At 34.9% G+C, this 24,573-nt stretch overlaps 1 protein-coding gene across 1 annotated transcript in view; it reads left to right on the plus strand.

Annotated features, from left to right (window-relative positions):
• LINGO2 (leucine rich repeat and Ig domain containing 2) overlaps window positions 1-24,573 on the plus strand; it is a 1,241,515-nt gene that overhangs the window by 696,908 nt on the left and 520,034 nt on the right. The window contains exon 4 of the mRNA XM_057549420.1: window positions 5,333-5,418. The gene's annotated coding sequence lies outside the window, so the exon portion shown is untranslated. The remainder of the gene's footprint in view (window positions 1-5,332; window positions 5,419-24,573) is intronic.

A 24,573-nucleotide genomic window follows, 5' to 3' on the forward strand; every position in this document is an offset into this window, starting at 1 on the left:
GATAAGATTCTAGCTTTGATTTAGAGAATTTAATCTGGTGAAATTGTTGAAGGACTTGGTTTAGGAAAAGGGACCAAGAACATTGTCCAGGCAGTTCACTCAGCTAAGAATCGGGTGCAATAATAGAGGCGAGGAGGTGGGAGTTGTACCTCATTATAGCTAAGAGGTAGCAATATCCTTTCTTTCTTCAGGAAAGTCCATCTACCCTCTTTCAAATTTTAGATTATAGAAGAACATCAAGGTTTGACACAAGAGTTTGGATATGAAAAAAATAAATAAATAAAATTAAACTAATGTAAGAATATTGGATGGAAAGCATGGAAGCATTTTAGGAGCAGTGAATAGAAAAGAGGCTGAAATCTAAGAAGCCAGTTAGGAAGTGGTCACATACTTTAGTATTAACCCAGGGGTATTAAAATTCTCAGATTCTTCCTCCTAGCAATACTTTCTCCTTCAACTTTGACCCCACCCCACCCCACCCCAAGTATGCACTTCTATATAAATGTATTTTTCTTCTTTGCTCCGATCTGAAATTTATCTAAACTATTGTCATTTTTACCCCTGTACTTGGGTCTTGCACCAGGAATTTCCTGAACAATTCCACAACTACTTTCAAAAAGAATAACTTCTGAATGGTTGATTTGGGAACATAATCAGAAACGAGTTGCTTTATATTATGGAGGCATTTACATGCTTCTTTACAAAGAAGTTGAAGAAAGCATTTGAAGATGCAGGCAAAGAAGATGAGAGATTGGCTCTCAGAAGTAATGAAGAAAATGAAAACTGGCCAGTTCTTGTTAAACTTCTTTTAGAAAGGAGCCATATTAATGTATTGGACAGAAACCATGCCTTTTCTGTGTTGTTAGAAGTTTTTGATTTGGTATTGAATCTAAGTGCAACCATTATAACCTACAATGATTATAGTATCAACTCTTTGGAAATTTAAGTGAACCTCACATGAAATCATAGCAGTACATAATCTATCAAACTAGACAAGAATAATTTATTATTGGGGTTGAAATTCTGTTTTGGAAGTGCTCCTATTAAAGTTTTCCCAAAATGCAATAGTCATAATCCCCCCAAAATTCCCTTATATGGATATATGTGTGTGTGTGTGTGCGTGTGTGTGTGTAGGTGTATGATTCCAGTAGGTAAGACATGCTTCAGTAATGGCACTCATAATGGGAGAAATGGTGATTGTAGGTATAACCAGTGGTGTCTGTTTCTTTAATGGAATTTGGAGACATGCTTATGAAATATATTGCTATTTGGAAATTAGCTAAAAAGGTCAGAAATAAGCATATCCTTATTATATGGGTGCACGACTGTTAAAAATTTATTTCTTTCAATATCTAGTTATTTTTCTTCCATCCTTTCAACAGTGATAAAACTCATGCTTTCAGAAAGGTCATCATCAGTAATAAAGTAATATTTAGCAATGAAATAATCTTTTGCTAAGTTTTGGAAATAAGGACTAGAATCAGTATTCTGTAAAGTTTATAATGACTTTTCCTGTGCTCTTGCACATAGTTCTTATTTTAACATATTTTCTTTTAGTAAAGCATGTAATATAAAGGTTGAGTCCTATGTTTTCTCTTGCAATATTATTGGCTGCCTGAAATATTTTCCATTAAGGAAGGTATTTACTTGATTCTTCAAAAAAATATTAATTTGTACCTTATTATAAAAATAAGGTCTAACATACTTAAATTTGAATCTCAGTTTTGCCAGTTTTAGGCCATATAATCTTGAATTAATTTATCTGCCTCAAAAACTCAACATATTAATAGCTTATTTTTTAATGAGGATTATATGAATTAATACATGCAAAACATTAATATAGTACGTGACCATTAGTAAATACCTAAAAACTATATTATTATTAACATTAATTGATAAATTTATGAATTAAATGAGATATCACACTTTTATATGAAATTATGTAAACACACATACTTAGCATGGTGTTGTAGGACTTAACAAATGGTAGCTAAAATCTGTAAGGTAAAAGTCATTGGAAATATAGAAAAAAGTGCAGAAGAAAGCAAAAGTTACGTAAAATCCTATTAGCCAGTGACAAAAAGTCACTATTTTCTTTATTTTGTTATGTATTGTTAAATTCAAGGGAGCCTACACTAGGTGACATCAAGATAAACACTTATTTTCAAAGCAAGGGAAATCTTTATTTATTCATAATTATTGATAAATTACAAAATAAATAAGAGTAGACGTATATAAGGTTTGCTAAATGCTTATTTAGTATTGTTGATCTCACAGTAATGGCACTTTTTTGAAAAAGGGAAATGTAAGTTTAAAACCCTTTATTAGTTATAGTTATAATAGTTTTGCACATGGAAAGCACACACACAGGCACACAATATGAATTTTAAATCATCTGGAACTATAATCTGAATTCTTGATACCCAATATGTGGTCAATGGTTCAGCACCATCAACATAACCTAAGCCTGTGATAAATACAGACTCGTGAGTCTTGTCCTAGACCCACCAAATCAAACATTTGAGGTTTGATTAATGTGCATATAGATACCATGTAACTCATATTCACTTCAAATTTGAAAAACAATGTTTTAAACCATAATAATAATATTGATAATGATAATAGTAATAATAATACAGAAACAAAACTTATTGGGTTTACGTATTTTAGCAGAATGATTCAGATAGAAAAATACTCTGCTAGTGAAACTAATAAAGTCTTTATATGTCATCGTTTTGTGTGAATAAAAGCAAAGTGTATGCCCTGTAATAGTATTAGTGCCTCATTGTTCAAGGTTACTTCAGTGCTGTTTGAGAGTTACTGATTTCTCTTTTGGCTTGTTATTGATCAGAGCTACAGATAGGACACAAATAATTTAGAAGTCTCTAAATATTTAACCCTGGCCTATACATACTCATAAAATTTATGCTCAAATCCAAAATTAATAGTATATGTGATATCAGTATTCCCCACAGAATGCCACACTGAGAGAGTTACAGTTGGGAACCTTTCAGAAAATAGCTAATGGGTACAGTTGTGATCTTCAGTGTGATTCTTGTTAAGAAAAAAAAAATAAATAAATCTATGTTTTCATAATGGAAATTGTTTTAATATCTCAAAAGAGCAGGCATACATACATGAATGAGTATGAGAAAAATCATTTTTTCTATGGTTTTGTATTTACTGTGTTTTTAAATGCAAGATTTCTTCCTTTTGGGAATGAATAAATATAAGGAAGAATAATTTGTTCGAATATACTTTAACGATATTATTCATTCATCCATACATTCATTAATCAGAAATGTTTAGGAGCTACTTATTAGTAGCTAGATTCTTGTTCACATGGATCCCACATTCCAGTGAAGAAGAGAGATAATAGACAAACAAATAAATTAAAAATATGATTATAGGTTGTGATGGGAATGAAGACACTTCATGATATCGTGTCACTTGATACCCCAAACCCACTTTGGGGTTTATCATCAAAACTACTTTGGGGTTTATCAAGTGGGATAAACCTCTTTGAGAAAGTGGCTTTTGAACTTGAGGAGTGAAAAGGATCCAGTTGCAGAGCATTCTATGCTTGATTTCCTGAAAAGTAATGTCCTTAGGTGCTGAAGACCATGGCTTATTAGTGGAAGAGTATGTGAGCGCCCAATAAAAAATGAAGGAGAACTATGTAAGGTAATATTTGAGAGGTAGGCTGTAGTCAGTTCATGTCAGAGCTTGTAGGTAACAGTAAGAAAATTGGATTTCAATCAGTGCAATAGAAAGCCAATGAAGAATTTTAAGCAGAGTAGTAAAATGATGAATAGTGCTATCAAAAATCTACCCTGGCCAGAGTGTAAGCAATGGATTATAGAATGGGTCAAGAGGAGAATCAGTGAGAATAGGTAGAAAGCTTTTGCTGTCCTCTAGGTAACAGATGATGATGGCTTCAACTGATGAAAGAAGAGAGCTGTATGGAGTTAGCTGTATTTAGGGTGCATAATTATCATGGGAAAGGAATTTATTAAGGAGGTTCCCCATGTTTCTGGCTTGAGTACAAAGCAGATGTGTCAATTTCCTAAGCAGTGGGGGAAGACCTAGGAAGGTACATCAGGAAAATCAAGAGTTCCAGTTTGGATTAAGTTTGGAAGGTAGTAGATACCTTGGCAGTTAAGAGAATAGATTCTGGGAAAGGTTCAAATCCTACTTTATTGGTTATTAGTAGTGGTTCTTTAATAATTTACTAAAACTGAGCCTCAGTTTTCTCATCTTTAAAAAAGAGGGAGGTTAATAATACCTACCTTATAGGGCTATTGTAAATATTAAGTTAGATATTTCCTCTAAAATGATAAGAACAGGTCCTGATACATTGTAAGCAGCGAAATAATAATCACTATTATGATATGATATGACTATTATTATTGGTCACACAAGTGGCAATGTCAAAGAGGCAATCTGGTATAAAAGTATGATGTATGAAGGAAAGCGATTGACATTAATTATTTTAAGAAAGGATTTCACCTCATTACACCTTTTTGAGTTAATAAAAACTATCCTAGAATAGTATTTACTGTTTTTTGTCAACTTATCTTTCTCTCCTTTATCCTTCTCTCTTTTTGTGGATTGCAGAGGGTTGAGTAGAGTTGGGAAGTAGCATAAGAAGAGTCGTTAGGACAATGGAAAAGACATTCTAATTCTAAAAAGAATATTTTATTTCCCTTTTTCAACTTTACAGCTACTCCAAAAGTTAATTCAAACTTTGAATTCATTGACTTTAAATTTTCCTGTATAGATAATAATTATTTTTGATAATAGATTTTCAGGTTCATCCAATAATTTTTAAATACTGAAGCTACAAGGAATAATCTGTGTCTTGCATGTTGACTTCATTGTCAATTTTAACCTTTAAATGTCAGGTTTATTGGCAGGGCAAAATAGTTTCTCCTTCAGATTTATTTTCTTCTTTTCTGCAAACAGCTATATTATAACAAAATACCATTTTGCCTTCCGGAGTAGAACACTGAAAATCTTCAAATATATGAATGGATTTGAACATGAGTTTCATTCTTTCATCTATTTAACAAAAAAAAAAGAAAGAATTTAATGAGTACCTAGGTGATAGATACTTTGTCATGTTCTGAGAATTCCAAGATAAAGCGTGACAATATATTTGCTTTCAAGATGCAGAACCCGAAACATGTGAAGAAGTTTAATCCCTACTGTGTTTCTTTTAAAGCTTTATAAATCATGCTATGTAAATTTGAATTATTATTGTTCTGGTCATTAATATATGGAAATCCTTCTAGAAGCAAATATCATTTTTCTTTTTACATTTTTTTGGCAGCGGTGAAATAGGGTTATGAAAAGAGGTTCAGAGCAGAACACTGAAAGTGGCCACCACCAGCATGAGGAGACCAACAAGTCAAACTGGTAAGTGAAAAAGATGATTCATGGGTAACGCATTTACCCAATTTAATAACGCATCTCTTTTATGCGTTATTAAATCTGTTGATGCTGTTTCTCACACAATAAATCTTCATCGCTTATAAATAAAAATGAGAATGCTTCTAAAATGTAGCCTATGAAATTTATTCTCATTACTTAGAATACCTTAGGGAGGTGGTATTAAATGGAAAAAGTCACCAATTCTGCTATAGACAGACAGGGATTTAAAGTAGCTATGTGACTCTGTGAAAGTTGCTTAATTCTTTCATTCATACTTTCCTAATTTTAAAATGGAGATTATGGTAGTTGCCTAGTTATATTTTCCTAAGAATTAAGTAAGAAATTGCATATGAACAACCGAACATTTCCTTAGCAAAGAAAAAGAGCTAAAAGTTATGACTAATATATATTGAATACATTCCACGTGCCAAGTACTAAATACTAAATACTTCACTGCATTATTTTATTGAATACTTACAACAACGTTTAAAGATAGAAGCTATTATTATTCTCATTTTACAGATGGAGAAACAGTGCTATTAAAAGATACGTGGCCTGCCTTAAGTCACACATTGCTCCCTGAGACAACTGTTTGAATGCAGTTCTGTCTGATGCCAGAGTTTCTGTTCTTGTATCTATGCATAAAGCCAACAAACATTTATTGGGTATCTAATAAATGCCAAGCTTCTTTTAGCTGAGCTGCCATGCTATTTCCCAAATGATTTTTACTTAGACTATAACAACCATATTCTTGTATGAAGTCTTATAACTTAACAAATAATTTATGAATAAGTAACTTTGTTTAGTATTCACATAATCTCTATGAAAGAAAAAGTAGGGACCATTGCTCATATCTTTACAGATGGAGAAATTGAGGTCCCAACAGGTTAACTGACCTACTGGATATAGCTCAGTGCTTCTCAGACCCTGTGGTTAAGGGTCAGTTTACTGTTAATTCATTTTAATCCGTTACAGACTGAATGCTTTTATTAAATTGCTAAAAATTAATTACTAGAGAAATGAAATGATTAAAAGGTAGGCACAAAATATACAAGTCCACATATTTATTATTGTCATTATCTTACAGATATATAATCACCCTAATAAATGTCTATAAAAGTTTCTAATGCTTACTCTCCATTTCCATACTCCTCATGGTGCACACCAATTAGCATGTGCAGACTAACACTAGCCTGTAAATCAGACAGTAAATCATAGCATCAGTAGAGCTAATATGAGGCAAATGTAACACTCAGTCCTAGACCTTCCATCTTCTAGCCCAGGTCTTTTCATATTGCTCCATACTGCCTCAACATACAGCCAGAAGCCTGTTTTATAATCTAAGGGACAAAAATATCAAATTCCAAATTGTTCACATGCAACCGTTGCAAGAAAACTGACAATGACAAAACATCTTAAAAGAGTTATATGAAAGAATTGACATGAAAAAAAGTGGAAAAAGAAAACAGTTGAAAGTTTATAGGAATGATTTATTTTAAATTTATTTATAAGAAACCAAGACTTTAAAATTTTGATATGTGATATATTGCTGATTTTTCTCATGATACGTTTTTTTCTCCCTCTTCTTTTTTCATTATGTTTATTCTTTGAAAAGAGAAGTCAAATTGTAATTAGAAGGCTGGGCTTTGTCATTTCCTGAGCAGTGTATAGACCTTGTATAATTCTAAGAGATAAAAGTGGATCTTGACCAGCTATGAAATGAAAATGAACTCATCTCCCCAGTATACTGAAAAAGCCTGAAAATAAATGTAACTCGTTTATTTCAAAAAAATACCAAAGAAAATTACAGCACTTTTGGGGCAAAGTAAAATGAACACTGAGTCAGCAATGAAAATTCACTTTGTAAGACAGTTTTGTGGCTTTCTCAGTTCTACTGAAATGGATCCAAATATTTACATGTGCTATGTTATTAATGACTATTTTTGCCATCTGTGTCAAAGTCATATTGCACAGATGTTCAGGAGTAACTTTTGGTTGTGAGTAAATATTAGAGGAAGATTGAATTTTCCTCCAAATGAGGCTGGTGGGATGGTTTTTTAATCCTAGTTTACGATGTCAGAAATAGTTGTTTTTTGGAAGTTCTACCAGCTTAACTGTGCTTGATGCAGTTTAAAATGACTATAAGGGCATAGAGAAAGATGAAAATTTATGACAAAATTCAAAACTGAGACTTTCAGCCAATCTATTATTAGCTTCTGGGAAGACTCCACATTGCTAAATTGAAATTCACAGTCTGGAGTAGAACAAACCCATGGCCTTAAATAATATAGAGAGACTCTGTGTTCCTCACTTACTTTCTGCCCGCTGATTCAGAGATTCAAGATTTGTATGACTCAGAAAGCTAAGCAGCCATACCTTGGTACCTCCCTTCAATCAATGCCTTTATATCAATATCCACTTGAGGATTATCTTTCCTGCTCCCTCTGAAAAGGCTAGAAAGGAAGGAAGGACTTAGGGAAATACATTGTAACCAAGGAGAAAGATAGTCCCTACAGGTGTTGCAGGTGTGGTGATAATGGGAATAGTGACGATAGTACTGTGTATGTGTGTGTGTGTGTGTGTGTGTGTGTGTGTGTGTGTGTTAAACTCTATCAGATCATCAGAGAACCACAGAGTGTGGAGAGAAGGTGGTCCACCAACCTTCTAGCAGAAGTCTTATTTGAATGCCTGATACCAATTGGAATTTAGGCCTGAGATTGTTCACAGTTTACTCTTCAACTGTGAAGCTTAGAGTCTTTCTACTAAAAACCATGTTATCAGTAGGACCAAGGGCTAAGGGTCAGTCTTATGACTTGTCTGTTGAAAAATACTACCCTTCATTAGATTTTATCACATTCTCAAATCTAGAAGCAAACAATAGCAACAACACAATCAAAGTCAAACAGGATCTGGATAATGATTACTTTGACATGGGAAAGGAAAGTCTCAGAGGTAAATCATATGTAGCTCAATGAGTTAATACAAAACACAGAAAAATATCTTAGAAAATTGCTTTTTAGCCTTAACACATTCATCAATTAACTTAGAAATACAAGCCATTAAGATTGAGAAAGTTGAAATGCAAAGGATCAAAAGGAAACAGAAAATGTAATAGAAGAATTAAATCTGCCTTTGAAGGCAACAACTTATATAATCAGATTTGTGGAAAGCAGATTGAAGAAGCCTTCTTATTGTAGAATGCAGCAGACAAGGACAATGATGAAAATTATGAGAGAAAAAAATGACCAATATGGCAAACAAATCAAATATATAGGTAATTATTCATGAAAAAAGAGAAAAAGAATAAATAACAAAGAAGCTCTAATCAAAGAATCACAAGGGAAAAAAGTCTTGTTCAAGAAAAAAAATGAAAAGCACTTTTTATCACTCTAGAATTTACTCTCTAAGATCTGAGATCCTTTTTTTGTATTGCGTGGGAATTTCCTACGTTTTAAAAGTTAGGAAAATTTAGTGGTAAATCAATATGAAAGATTATTTTGGCTCTGGTAGTTTTTTTTTTTTTTTCTTTTTTTGATGCTTCATGCTTCTACACTATAGAAGCTTGGTTTACTCAGATTTTTTTTATTTTCCTTAAACAATTTTGATAATCTCTATTAACAGAAAAATTATCTAAGTTATCTAATTATCTAAATTATCTTACTTATCCTAAGTAAGTGTCCATGTATGAATATACATATAGAAAAAAAGACTTGAAGTATATGCACAAGTGGAATAATTAACTTATTTTTATTTTTCTATTTTAATCTCATCTATGTTGTCTGACATATAATATATATATATCATATATAATATATGATTCATTAAAGATTTTTGTTGAAATATACTTAATAACAGTGCACAAATAATAAGTGAACAACTCAATAAATTATCACAAAATCCACAAACATGTGTATTAACCATTCAAATTAGGAAACAGAGCATAACCAATATAACTGAAGGTGCTCTTTTTCTTCCTAAGTCACAAATCCCAACCCTCCATAAGGTAACAAGTTTCCTAAATTCAAATACTGTTAATTATTTCACCTTTTTTTGAGTTTTATATAAATGGAATAATAGAATTTGTATTAATACTTGTTTTGTTGTGTGGCCTCTTGTTCTTCTTTTTTTTTTTCCCACTTTCTTTTTTTTTTTTTTTTCAAACATCTTTATTGAAGTATAATTGCCCCACAATAGTGTGTTAGCTTCCGCTCTACAACAAAGTGAATCAGCTACACATATACAATACGTTCCCATCTCTCTTCCCTCTTGCATCTCCCCCCCTCCCACCCTCCCCATCCCACCCCCCCAGGCGGCCACAAAGCACCGAGCTGATCTCCCCGTGCCACGCGGCTGCCTCCCACCAGCCATCCATTCCACACCTGGTAGTGTATACCCGTCCATGACACTCCCCCACCCCGTCACATCCCACCCCACCCCCTCCCCACATCCTCAAGTCCACTCCCCAGCAGGTCTGTGTCTTTATTCCCGTCTTGCCACTAGGTTCTTCATGGCCTTTTTTTTTTTTTTTTCCCTTAGATTCCATATATATGTGTTAGCATACTGTATTTGTTTTTCTCTTTCTGACTTACTTCACTCTGTATGACAGACTCTAACTCCATCCACCTCATTACAAATACCTCCATTTCATTTCTTTTTATGGCTGAGTAATATTCCATTGTATATATGTGCCACATCTTCTTTATCCATTCATCTGTCGATGGACATTTAGGTTGCTTCCATGTCCTGGCTATTGTAAATAGAGCTGCAATGAACATTTTGGTACATGACTCTTTTTGACCTATGGTTTTCTCAGGGTATATGCCCAGTAGTGGGATTGCTGGGTCGTATGGTAGTTCTATTTGTAGTTTTTTAAGGAACCTCCATACTGTTCTCCATAGTGGCTGTATCAATTTACATTCCCACCAACAGTGCAAGAGTGTTCCCTTTCCTCCACACCCTCTCCAGCATTTATTGTTTCTAGATTTTTTGATGATGGCCATTCTGACCGGTGTGAGATGATATCTCATTGTAGTTTTGATTTGCATTTCTCTAATGATTAATGATGTTGAGCATTCTTTCATGTGTCTGTAGGCCATCTGTATATCTTCTTTGGAGAAATGTCTATTTAGATCTTCTGCCCATTTTTGGATTGGGTTGTTCCTTTTTTTTGTTATTGAGCTGCATGAGCTGCTTGTAAATCTTGGAGATTAATCCTTTGTCAGTTGCTTCATTTGCAAATATTTTCTCCCATTCTGAGGGTTGTCTTTTGGTCTTGTTTATGGTTTCCTTTGCTGTGCAAAAGCTTTTAAGTTTCATTAGGTCCCATTTGTTTATTTGTGTTCTTATTTCCATTTCTCTGGGAGCTGGGTCAAAAAGAATCTTGCTGTGATGTATGTCATAGAGTGTTCTGCCTATGTTTTCCTCTAAGAGTTTGATAGTGTCTGCCCTTACACTTAGGTCTTTAATCCATTTTGAGTTTATTTTTGTGCATGGTGTCAGGGAGTGTTCTAGTTTCATACTTTTACATGTTCCTGTCCAATTTTCCCAGCACCACTTATTGAAGAGGCTGTCTTTTCTCCACTGTATATGCTTGCCTCCTTTATCAAAGATAAGTTGACCATATGTGTGTGGGTTTATCTCTGGGCTTTCTATCCTGTTCCATTGATCTATATTTCTGTTTTTGTGCCAATACCAAACTGTCTTGATTACTGAAGCTTTGTAATATAGTCTGAAGTCAGGGAGCCTGATTCCCCCAGCTCCATTTTTCGTTCTCAAGATGGCTTTGGCTATTCGGGGTCTTTTGTGTTTCCATACAAATTGTGAAATTTTTTGTTCTAGTTCTGTGAAAAATGCCAGTGGTAGTTTGATAGGGATTGCATTGAATCTGTAGATTGCTTTGGGTAGTAGAGTCATTTTCACAATGTTGATTCTTCCAATCCAGGAACATGGTATATCTCTCCATCTATTTGTATCATCTTTAATTTCTTTCATCAGTGTCTTATAATTTTCTGCATACAGGTCTTTTGTCTCCTTAGGTAGGTTTATTCCTAGATATTTTATTCTTTTTGTTGCAATGGTAAATGGGAGTGTTTTCTTAATTTCACTTTCAGATTTTTCGTCATTAGTGTATAGAAATGCAAGAGATTTCTGTGCATTAATTTTGTATCCTGCTACTTTACCAAATTCATTGATTAGCTCTAGGAGTTTTCTGGTAGCATCTTTAGGATTCTCTATGTATAGTATCATGTCATCTGCAAATAGTGACAGCTTTACTTCTTCTTTTCCGATTTGGATTCCTTTTATTTCTTTGTCTTCTCTGATTGCTGTGGCTAACACTTCCAAAACTATGTTGAATAATAGTGGTGAGAGTGGGCCACCTTGTCTTGTTCCTGATCTTAGTGGAAATGGTTTCAGTTTTTCACCATTGAGGACAATGTTGGCTGTGGGTTTGTCATATATGGCCTTTATTATGTTGAGGAAAGTTCCCTCTATGCCTACTTTCTGCAGGGCTTTTATCATAAATGGGTGTTGAATTTTGTCAAAAGCTTTCTCTGCATCTATTGAGATGATCATATGGTTTTTCTCCTTCAATTTGTTAATATGGTGTATCACATTGATTGATTTGCGTATATTGAAGAATCCTTGCATTCCTGGAATAAACCCCACTTGATCATGGTGTATGATCCTTTTAATGTGCTGTTGGATTCTGTTTGCTAGTATTTTGTTGAGGATTTTTGCATCTATGTTCATCAGTGATATTGGCCTGTAGTTTTCTTTCTTTGTGACATCTTTGTCTGGTTTTGGTATCAGGGTGATGGTGGCCTCGTAGAATGAGTTTGGGAGTGTTCCTCCCTCTGCAATATTTTGGAAGAGTTTGAGAAGGATAGGTGTTAGCTCTTCTCTAAATGTTTGATAGAATTCGCCTGTGAAGCCATCTGGTCCTGGGCTTTTGTTTGTTGGAAGGTTTTTAATCACAGTTTCAATTTCAGTGCTTGTGATTGGTCTGTTCATATTTCCTATTTCTTCCTGGTTCAGTCTCGGCAGTTTGTGCATTTCTAAGAATCTGTCCATTTCTTCCAGGTTGTCCATTTTATTGGCATATAGTTGCTTGTAGTAATCTCTCATGATCTTTTGTATTTCTGCAGTGTCAGTGGTTACTTCTCCTTTTTCATTTCTAATTCTATTGATCTGAGTCTTCTCCCTTTTTCTCTTGATGAGTCTGGCTAATGGTTTATCAATTTTGTTTATCTTCTCAAAGAACCAGCTTTTAGTTTCATTGATTTTTGCTATTGCTTCCTTCATTTCTTTTTCATTTATTTCTGACCTGATCTTTATAATTTCTTTCCTTCTGCTGGCTTTGGGGTTGTTTTGTTCTTCTTTCTCTAATTGCTTTAGGTGCAAGGTTAGGTTGTTTATTCGAGATGTTTCCTGTTTCTTGAGGTAGGCTTGTATTGCTATAAACTTCCCTCTTAGCACTGCTTTTGCTGTGTCCCATAGGTTTTGGGTCGTCGTGTCTCCATTGTCATTTGTTTCTAGGTATTTTTTGATTTCCCCTTTGATTTCTTCAGTAATCACTTCGTTATTAAGTAATGTATTGTGTAGCCTCCATGTGTTTGTATTTTTTACAGATCTTTTCCTGTAATTGATATCTAGTCTCATAGCGTTGTGGTCGGAAAAGATACTTGATACGATTTCAATTTTCTTAAATTTACCAAGGCTTGATTTGTGACCCAAGATATGATCTATCCTGGAGAATGTTCCATGAGCACTTGAGAAAAATGTGTATTCTGTTGTTTTTGGGTGGAATGTCCTATAAATATCAATTAAGTCCATATTGTTTAATGTATCATTTAAAGCTTGTGTTTCCTTATTTATTTTCATTTTGGATGATCTGTCCATTGATGAAAGTGGGGTGTTAAAGTCCCCTACTATGATTGTGTTGCTGTCAATTTCCCCTTTCATGGCTGTTAGTATTTGCCTTATGTATTGAGGTGCTCCTATGTTGGGTGCATAAATATTTACAATTGTTATACCTTCCTGTTGGATCGATCCCTTGATCATTATATAGTGTCCTTCTTTGTCTCTTGTAATAGTCTTTATTTTAAAGTCTATTTTGTCTGATATGAGAATTGCTACTCCAGCTTTCTTTTGCTTTCCATTTGCATGGAATATCTTTTTCCATCCCCTCACTTTCAGTCTGTATGTGTCCCTAGGTCTGAAGTGGGTCTCTTGTAGACAGCATATATATGGGTCTTGTTTTTGTATCCATTCAGCCAGCCTGTGTCTTTTGGTGGGAGCATTTAATCCATTTACATTCAAGGTAATTATCGATATGTATGTTCCTATTCCCATTTTCTTAAATGTATTGGGTTTGTTATTGTAGGTGTTTTCCTTCTCTTGTGTTTCTTGCCTAGAGAATTTCCTTTATCATTTGTTGTAAAGCTGGTTTGGTGGTGCTGAGCTCTCTCAGCTTTTGCTTGTCTGTAAAGGTTTTAATTTCTCCATCGAATCTGAATGAGATCCTTGCTGGGTAGAGTAATCTTGGTTGTAGGTTTTTCTCCTTCATCACTTTAAGTATATCCTGCCACTCCCTTCTGGCTTGCAGAGTTTCTGCTGAGCCTCTTGTTCTTAATATTACTTATGTGAGACTTCTATGTGTAATAGTAACTTACCTTTCAATGCAATATACTATTTTATCATGGCTACTTTGTGGCTCTTACTTTTTTATACTTGTCTTTTGGGGCATGTATGTGCACATTTCTGTTGGATATACAATTAATTATATATTTCCTATATGTTCACTTTTAGTAGGTACTGATACTTTCCCAAACTGGTTGTGTTAATTTACATTCCCACTGGCAGAGTGTAAGAGTTCTAGTTGCTTCACATCTTTACCTACACTTGGCAATTATCAGGGATTTTAATTTTAGCAGTCTGGTGGGTGTGTTGTAGTATCTCATTATGGTTTTAATTAACATTTCCATGATGTCTGAGAAGGGTGGTATTGCTATCTCAGATCAACAATTCCATAGGTACCCCAAAGTTAAAAGGCAAGTAGAAATTTAGAGGAAGTATTAAGAAAGGTGGTAACTTTATTAAGCTACAATTAATGAACATTCAGTCTAAAGTGATCTAAAATTCCGCTTTACATTAGACAATGAAAAATTGTATAAAAACATGTCATTAAATATATGCAAGCCTGGCAATCTCATCCAAATTAAAAATTAAACTTATCAAGAGATTGACCAAGATGGAAGAGTAGAAAGGCCCTGAGCTCACCTTTTCTCATGAGCACACCAAAACCGCAACTATTTACAGAACAACCATCAATAAAAAAGGCCAGAACCTACCAGAAAAGATCTTCTTTTTTTTTTTTTTAACATCATTATTGGAGTAAAATTGCTTGAAAATGGTGTGTTAGTTTCTCCTTTATAACAAAGTGAATCAGCTATACATATACATATATCCCATATCTCCTCCCTCTTGTGTCTCCTTCCCAACCTCCCTATCCCAACCTTCTAGGTGGTCCAAAGCACCGAGCTGATCTCCCTGTGCTATGTGACTGCTTCCCACTAGCTATCTATTTTACATTTGGTAGTATTTATAAGTCCATGCCACTCTCTCATTTCGTCCCAGCTTACCCTTCCCCCTCCCCGTGTCCTCAAGTCCATTCTCTACGTCTACGTCTTTATTCCTGTCCTGCCCCTAGGTTCTTCAGAACCATTTTTTTTTGATTCCATATATATGGGTTAGCATACAGTATTTGCTTTTCTCTTTCTGACTTATTTCACTCTGTATGACAAACTCTAAGTCCATCCAACTCACTGCAAATAATTGAATTTTGTTTCTTTTCATGGCTGAGTAGTATTCCATTGTATATATGTGCCACATCTTCTTTATCCATTCATTTGTCAATGGACACTTGGTTGCTTCCATGTCCTGGCTATGGTAAATAGAGCTGCAAAGAACATTGTGGTACATGACTCTTTTTGAATTATGGTTTCCTCAGGGTATATACCCAGTAGTGGGATTGCTGGGTCCTATGGTAGTTCTATTTTTAGTTTTTTAAGGAACCTCCATACTGTTCTCCATAGTGGCTGTATCAAACTACATTCCCACCAACAGTGCAAGAGAGTTCCCTTTTCTCCACACCCTCTCCAGCATTTATTGTTTGTACATTTTTTAATGATGGCCATTCTGACCAGTGTGAGGTAGTACCTCATTGTAGTTTTGATTTACATTTCTCTAATGATTAGTGATGTTCAGCATTCTTTCATGTGTTTGTTGGCAATCTGTATATCGTCTTTTGAGAAATGTCTGTTTAGGTCTTCTGCCCATTTTTGGATTGGGTTATTAGTTTTCTTGATATTGAGTTGCATGAGCTGTTTGTAAATTTTCGAGGTAAATCCTTTGTCAGTTGCTTCATTTGCAAATATTTTCTCCCATTCTGAGGGTTGTCTTTTCGTCTTGTTTATGGTTTCCTTTGCTGTGCAAAAGCTTTTAAGTTTTATTAGGTCCCATTTGTTTAGTTTTGTTTTTATTTTCATTTCTCTAGGAGGTGGGTCAAAAAGGACCTTGCTGTGATTTTTGTCATAGAGTGTTCTGCCTATGTTTTCCTCTAAGAGTTTTATAGTGTCTGGCCTTACATTTAGGTCTTTAATCCATTTTGAGTTTATTTTTGAGTATGGTGTTCAGGAGTGTTCTAATTTCATTCTTTTACACGTAGCTGTCCAGTTTTCCCAGCACCACTTATTGAAGAGACTGTCTTTTCCTCATTGTATATTCTTGCCTCTTTTGTCATAGATTAGGTGACCATACGTGCATGGGTTTATATCTGGACTTTCTATCCTGTCCCATTGATCTATATTACTGTTTTTGTGCCAGTACCATACTGTCTGGATTACCATAGCTTTGTATTATAGTCTGAAGTCAGGAAGCCTGATTCCTCCAGCTCCGTTTTTCTTCCTCAAGATTGCTTTGGCTATTTGGGTTTTTTTGTGTCTCCTTACAAATTGTGAAATTTTTTGTTCTAGTTCTGTGAAAAATGCCATTGGTTGTTTGCTAGGTATTGCACTGAATCTGTACATTGCTTTGGGTAGTATAGTCATTTTCACAGCGTTGATTCTTTCAATCAAAGAACATGGTATATCTCTCCATCTGTTTGTATGATCTTTAGTTTCTTTCATCAGTGTCTTATAGTTTTTTGACTACAGGTCTATTACCTATTTAGGTAGGTTTATTTCTAGGTATTTTATTCTTTTTGTTGTAGTGGTAAATGGGAGTGTTTCTTAATTTCACTTTCAGATTTTTCATCATTAGTGTATAGGAATGCAAGAGATTTCTGTGCATTAATTTTGTATCCTTTTACTTTACCAAATTCATTGATTAGCTCTAGTAGTTTTCTGGTAGCATCTTTAGGATTCTCTATGTATAGTATCATGTCATCTGCAAACAGTGACAGCTTTACTTCTTCTTTTCCAATTTGGATTCCTTTTATTTCTTTTTCTTCTCTTACTGCTGTGGCTAAAACTTCCAAAGCTCCATTGAATAATAATGGTGAGAGTGGGCAACCTTGTATTGTTCCTTATCTTAGAGGAAATGGTTTCAGTTTTTCACCATTGAGAACGATGTTGGCTGTGGGTTTGTCATATATGGCCTTTATATGTTGAGGTAAGATCCCTCTATGCCTACTTTCTGGAGGGTTTTTATCATAAATGCTGTTGAATTTTGTCAAAAGCTTTTTCTGCATCTATTGAAATGATCATATGCTTTTTATCGTTCAGTTTATTAATATGGTTTATCACATTGATTGATTTGCGTATATTGAAGAATCCTTACAGTCCTGTGATAAACCCCACTTGATCATGGTGTATGATCCTTTTCATATGCTGTTGGATTCTGTTAGCTAGTATTTTGTTGAGGATTTTTGCATCTATGTTCGTCAGGGATATTGGCCTGTAGTTTTCTTTCTTTGTGACATCTTTGTCTGGTTTTGGTGTCAGGGTGATGGTGGCCTCATAGAATGAGTTTGGGAGTGTTTCTCCCTCTTCTCTTGGAAGAGTTTGTGAAGGATAGGTGTTAGCTCCTCTCTAAATGTTTGATAGAATTTGCCTGTGAAGCCATCTGGTCCTGGGCTTTTGTTTGTTGGAACATTTTTAATTACAGTCAATTTCAGTGCTTGTGATTGGTCTGTTTATATTTTCTGTTTCTTCCTGGTTGAGTCTTGGAAGGTTGTGCTTTTCTAAGAATTTGTCCATTTCTTCCAGGTTGTCCATTTTTTTGGCATATAGTTGCTTGTAGTAATCTCTCATGATCCTTTGTATTTCTGCAGTGTCAGTTGTTACTTCTCCTTTTTCATTTCTAATTCTGTTGAGCTGGGTCTTCTCCTTTTTTTTCCTGATTAGTCTGGCTAATGGTTTATCAATTTTGTTTACCTTCTCAAAGAACCGGCTTTTAGTTTTATTGATCTTTGCTATCGTTTCCTTCATTTCTTTTTCATTTATTTCTGATCTGATCTTTATGCTTTCTTTCCATCTGCTAACTTTGTTTTTTTTTTTTGTTCTTCCTTCTCTAATTGGTTTAGGTGTAAGGTTAGGTTGTTTATTTGAGATGTTTCTTGTTTCTTGAGGTAAAATTGTATTGCTATAATCTTCCCTCTTAGAACTGCTCTTGCTGCATCCCATAGGTTTTGGGTTGTTGTGTTTTCATTGTCATTTATTTATAGGTATTTCTTTGATTTCCTCTTTGATTTCTTCAGTTATATCTTGGTTTTTAAGTATTGTATTGTTTAGCCTCCATGTGTTTATATTTTTTAGTTTTTTTTTCCTGTAATTGGTATCTAGTCTCATAGCGTGTGGTTAGAAAAGATAATTGATAGGATTTCAATTTTCTTAAATTTACCAAGGCTTGATTTGTGACCCAAGATATCATCTATCCTGGAGAATAGATCCTGGAGAATGTTCCATGAGCACTTGTGAAGAAAGTGTATTCTGTTGTTTTTGGATGGAATGTCCTATAAATATCTATTAAGTCCGTGTTGTTTAATGTATCATTTACTGCTGTGTTTCCTTATTTATTTTGATTTTGTGTGATCTGTCCATTGGTGAAAGAAGGGTGTTAAAGTCCCCTACTATGGTTGTGTTACTGTTGATTTCCCCTTTTATGGCTGTTAGCATTTGCCCTATGTATTGAGGTGCTCCTATGTTGGGTGCATAATTATTTACAATTGTTATATCTTCTTCTTGGATTGATCCCTTGATCATTATGTAGTGTCCTTCTTTGTCTCTTGTAATATTCTTTATTTTAATATCTATTTCTCTGATATGAGAATTGCTACTCCAGCTCCCTTTCGATTTCCATTTGCATGGAATATCTTTTTCCATCCCCTCACTTTCAGTCTGTATGTGTCCCTAGGTCTGAAGTTGGTCTCTTGTAGACAGTATATATACAGGTCCTGTTTTTGTATCCATTCAGCCAGTCTGTGTCTTTTAGTGGGAGCATTGAATCCATTTACATTTAAGGTAATTATCCATATGTATATTCCTATTACCTTTCTCTTAATTGTTTTGGGTTTGTTTATGTAGGTCTTTTCCTTCTCTTGTGTTTCCTGCCTAGAGAAGTTCCTTTAGCATTTGTTGTAAAGGTGGTTTGGTGGTGCTGATTTCTCTTAGCTTTTGCTTGTCTGTAAAGGTTTTAATTTCTCTGTCGAATCTGAATGGGATCCTTGCTGTGTCGAGTAATCTTGGTTGTAGTTTTCTCCCCTTCATCACTTTAAGTATGTCTTGCCTCTCCCTTCTGGCTTGCAGAGTTTCTGCTGAAATATCAGCTGTTAACCTTATGGGGATTCCCTTGTATGTTATTTGTTGTTTTTCCTTTGCTGCTTTTAATATTTCTTCTTTGTCTTTAACTTTTGATAGTTTGATTAATGTATGTCTTGGCGTGTTTCTCCTTGGATTTATCGTGTATGGGACTCTCTGCACTTCCTGGACTTGATTGACTATTTCCTTTCCCATATTAGGGAAGTTTTCAACTATAATGTCTTCAAATATTTTCTCAGACCCTTTCTTTTTCTCTTCTTCTTCTGGGACCCCTATAATTCAAATGTTGGTGTGTTTAAAGTTGTCCCAGAGGTCTCTGAGACTGTCCTCAATTCCCTTCATTCTTTTTTCTTTATTCTGCTGTGCAGTAGTTATTCCCACTATTTTGTCTTCCAGGTAACTTATCCGTTCTTCTGCCTCAGTTATTCTGCTATTGATTCCTTCTAGAGAAGTTTTAATTTCATTTATTCTGTTGTTCATCATTGTTTGTTTGCCCTTTAGTTCTTCTAGGTCCTTGTTAAACATTTCTTATATTTTCTCCATTCTACTTCCAAAATGTTGGATCATCTTTACTATCATTACTCTGAATTGTTTTTCAAGTAGACTGCCTATTTCCTCTTCATTTGTTTGGTCTGGTGGGTTTTTACCTTGCTCCTTCATCTGCTGTGTATTTCTCTGTGTTCTCATTTTGCTTAACTTACTGTGTTTGGGGTCTCCTTTTCACAGGGTGCAGGTTTGTAGTTTCTGTTTTTTCTGGTGTCTGCCCCCAGTGTGTAAGGTTGGTTCAGTGGGTTGTGTAGGCTTCCTGGTGGAGGGTACTGGTGCCTGTGTTCTGGTGGATGAGGTTGGATCTTGTCTTGTTGTTGGGCAGGACTGCGTCTGATGGTGTGTTTTGGGGTGTCTGTGAACTTATTATGATTCTAGACAGCCTCTCTGCTAATGGGTCATGTGTTTCTGTCTTGATAGTTGTTTGGCATAGGGTGTCCAGCAATGTAGCTTGCTGTTTGTTGAGTGGAGCTGGGTCTTAGCATTGAGATAGAGATCTCTGGGATAGCTTTCACTGTTTGATATTATGTGGAACTGGGAGGTCTCTGGCGGACCAATGTCCTGAACTCTACTCTCCCACCTCAGAGGCACAGGTCTGACATCTGGCCGGAGCACCAAGACCGTGTCAGCCACACAGTAGTTCTGTGATCTTGGACCAGGCATTTAACTTCTCTGTTCCTCAGATTTCCTTTTGTGCAGCACCTCCCTGCCCCAGAGGCCCAGTCAGGTGCGAGACAAGGGCTGTCACTCCCATGCTATGCAGGGAGGAAGCCCACAAGGCTGGCCAATCCAGACGTTTTAAAGCCTTGCTCTACTGAAAGGCTGAGTTTTCAGTATTGGAAATCATGTTTTAGTTGGCATTGGCTGTATTTTTCTACTAGTTCTTGGGTAGTTTTGCAGATATACCAATCTTTCACTTACTCTTAGGTGATTGATTTTTGGACCTGACTAAGATTCTAAAAGGATTATGAAATTTAAGAACAGATATAACAGATATAACATCTATGTGGGTTTTGCTCTTATATTAAGCATAATTCCTACTGATTCTATTGTCTGTTTTTCTAGACTACAGAAAATTAGAAAGAGGCAGAGAGTCCATTTAGATCAGGTATACTGGCAGTGTCCAACAGGGACAGCTAACAGAATAGCAATAGATAAAATAAAAGACACACTCAAATGCACAGATTAGAAAACTTACAAAAATGAAATTATTGTGATATTGAAGTAAATTCCTTAGACACAGGAAAATACATTTATGTCCAGTTTATTATGTTTAAGAAAGGTAAGAATGTGTGATAAATCTTAAAAATGAACTTTTGTAAGTCACTTGCTGGTTTCTATTGGATATATTCCTCATGTTTAGTTCTCTTGTGTGACCTCAGCAGTTATTTTCTTTGGTAACAACAATATGCAGACATGTTTTCTTCACTGAAAATTACAAAGCACATAAAATAGTATTATGTTAATAGTAAAGACACTTTTAAATCCTCTAAATATTTCCAGGTAACCCTCTTTTAAGAACATCAGATGATAATGTTTCCTTTGGTAAATACAGTATTTCCTGAGCATCTTCTATGGACCAGGAACATTGTCTGATACTAAGAGTGCAGCTGTGAACAAGACATGAATCCTAACCTGGAGGAACAAAAGTCTACATATGACCTAGGTCCATACTAATATTCTTACCGAATGTCCCTTTACCCACTTAAAACTATTAAATGAAATAACAAAGACGGAACTTTGTGGCACCTGAGAAAGACTCAATCAGTGTTTGTTGATATTGATTCAACTCACAGTTCCATCTATTCTTCTCAACAACCCAGTGAGGCTAAAATTACCACCATCCTTGTTGACCTTCAACATGTTGCTAAATCTCTTGAGCCCAGATTCATTAACTGTAAGGTAGGTATACAAACACCTAACATATGGGGTTATTGTGAAGATTCAATAAAAAAAATTTATATGTGAAATACACAGTACATAGTTTGTATTGGTATTCTCCTTCCTATCCTTTTAAATGCATATTTTCAGAGCATCAGATGAAAGAGCCAGAACATCATGTTGGAATATGTTTTGTTTGCTTTTTGGATTTTAGTTATGCCATTCTCATACTTTAAGCACCATTTACTTTTTTGCAAATTAATGCAAAATAATTTTGTAGTGTCCTGTTGGGAGTGTTGGAATAGAGCATACACTCAGTGGTGCTAGGATTTTATTTTATGGGTGATTATTAAACAAATCCATGCTGTCACAGTGGACTCCTGTAATGCAGAATCATAATTCACATTTGGGCTCCATGTCTTGTTAGCAGCTTGCCCCTGTATCCAAAGTCCCCTAAAATAGGCATGTACCACTTTAGACACTTCATAGTTTCTTTTGGCTTTTCCTCTTTTCCAGTTTTTAGAGTATCTAATTTGGGCGCAGCATTCAAGATAAACAATGTGATTAGTGTGTATAGCCAAGGCAGACTTTCAAGGGTGGGTAGTTGATCAAGGAAGATTCAAGAGTAGGATGGGGGAATCTAAAAAAATGGTACAAATGAACTTATTTACAAAACAGAAATAGAGTCACAGATGTCAAAAACAGCCTTATGGTTCCCAAGGGAGAAAAGGTGGGAGGGATAAATTGGGAGATTGGGATTAACATATACACAATACTATATATAAAATAGATAACTAATGAGAACCTACTGTATAGCACAAGGAACTCTACTCAGTACTCTGTAATGACCTATATGGGTAAAGAATCTTAAAAAGAGTGGATATATGTATATGTATAACTAATTCACTTTGCTGTATACCTGAAACTAACACAACATTGTAAATCAGCTATACTCCAATAAAAATCAATTTAAAAATAAAATAATCAAAAAACAATCAAAAGGCAAACCACCATCAGGAAAAGCATTTGCAATATGGAAAAGATATCCTAATATATGAATTGACCTAGGAAAAATAGAATTGGCAATGGGCATAAGCAATTAACTGAAGAAACAATACAAATGGCAAAAAAAAAAATTGAACTTTTCTATTAATGAAAGAAATAAAACAATTTACCATTAAAAATAAGGAGTAGGATGGAGGAGAATGTGAGGGTTTGTCTATGAAGAATTAGGTGAGCCTGACAGTGGTCATCAAACAGGTACCAGATCAGAAAGCAAGTGACAAGGACCCACTTAATGGCAAATGGATTTTGGAGAGGGAACTTCAGGCCCTAAGAGGATCAGTGGGAGTAAGATAGAGTTTTAGTTACAAAGCCTCTCAAATTCTTGGTAATATTTCCAGATATGAAAAAAGATTCAGATGTATTAACAGTGATTCAGTTAACATAACTGAAATACAAGGCATTACTCATGATGAGTAAGATAAGAGTTTGTCACAGGAAAAATAACAAGGCTGAAATGAGAACAATAGGACATTTAGTTAATCAGCAAGTGGTTTTTGAGTTCTAAACACACGTCTCACACTGTATTAGCCCCAGAGAGGTACAAAAGTGTAGTAGAACATTGACTGCACCTTCAAAAAATTTATAATAAAGTTGCAGAAGCATCATTCTTCGTTATAGAGGAATAAAACATTAAAAAAAAAACTTCAGGGAATTATTTGTGACAAATTGTTTGCTCCTGAGGTTATGACATCTGGTGCATTATGTGAACTAAAGCTAAAAGAGCAATTTGTTGTTCATCTCTTCAAAGTAATCTTGCCAATTCATAAATTCACATCAAGTCAATTTTCCCAGTAGTTTTCTCCTTACGTACTATAAACCTCAAACTAAACCGCATTGAGAGAAATTGATAATTATAGTCTCTGTCGTTTACCTTGTAAAATATTCTCATTAAGATTCACTTTGTGGTACCCTGCCTGAATTGCTAATTTTTTTCAGTGAGAATGCTTGGGCTGAGTTGTTATTAATCAAAACGTATGCCTCCCAGCAACTTTTTCTTTGAGGGACAAAGAAAGTAGTGATGACTTAAGAGAAAAAAAAAAATTAATATGAAACCTGTATGCAATATTGCTCTTTTGTTTTTGTTTGTTTGTTTCTTCCTGGCGGGAAAGGTAGTTTTATATTCCTGGAACTAGCGTTTACGTAATAATTTTCTTCATGACCTGGTGACAATATTGAGGATTTAAGATTTTGGTACATAATTTAGTCTCATTAATATATCTTAAGACTTCACTGTGTGCTTTGCCAGCATTTCAGTCCTCTTTGAAAAGGATTTTATTTTGATATGTGATGAGATTTGTAACTGGTCCTGGTCGAGATAAAAGTTTCTGTTTTCTTGAAAGAGAACTATCATACACAGAGACCATGAAAACTTTTTTTTTTTTTTAACCATTGTGACAGGTCAGGATTTCTTCCTCATCTCTCCAGCTTTTTGTGTTCCCATGATACACTGCTTGACTGTTTTGAATCTGGAATTAGCTCTGCAATAGATCCTGTTCACTTATGACTTTAAGTGGCTACTGAACAGCACTTCAGCAATTTCAGGGAAGTGCCCTCTCTTCATAGATTGTAGAAAATGATTCTTACTCCCATAGTTCTGGAAGCTCCCAAACTCAGGAAGTGATGAAAACACTTTTAGAGTAGAGACAATTAAACATTATTTTAAATAAATGCCTATGAGGAATAGATACAAGATGATTCGTAACACGTGTGTGTGGTAAGACTGCTCATCCTTCATAATGGAAGAAGTAGTTTGCCCCAAAAGAATCTTGTTCCAGATCACTTCTTTTATTTTTCACAGACATTCCTTGAATTAGAAGCTTTAGATTAACAA

Source organism: Balaenoptera acutorostrata, chromosome 6, assembly GCF_949987535.1.
Source record: "Balaenoptera acutorostrata chromosome 6, mBalAcu1.1, whole genome shotgun sequence".
NCBI classification, from domain to species: Eukaryota; Metazoa; Chordata; class Mammalia; order Artiodactyla; family Balaenopteridae; genus Balaenoptera; species Balaenoptera acutorostrata.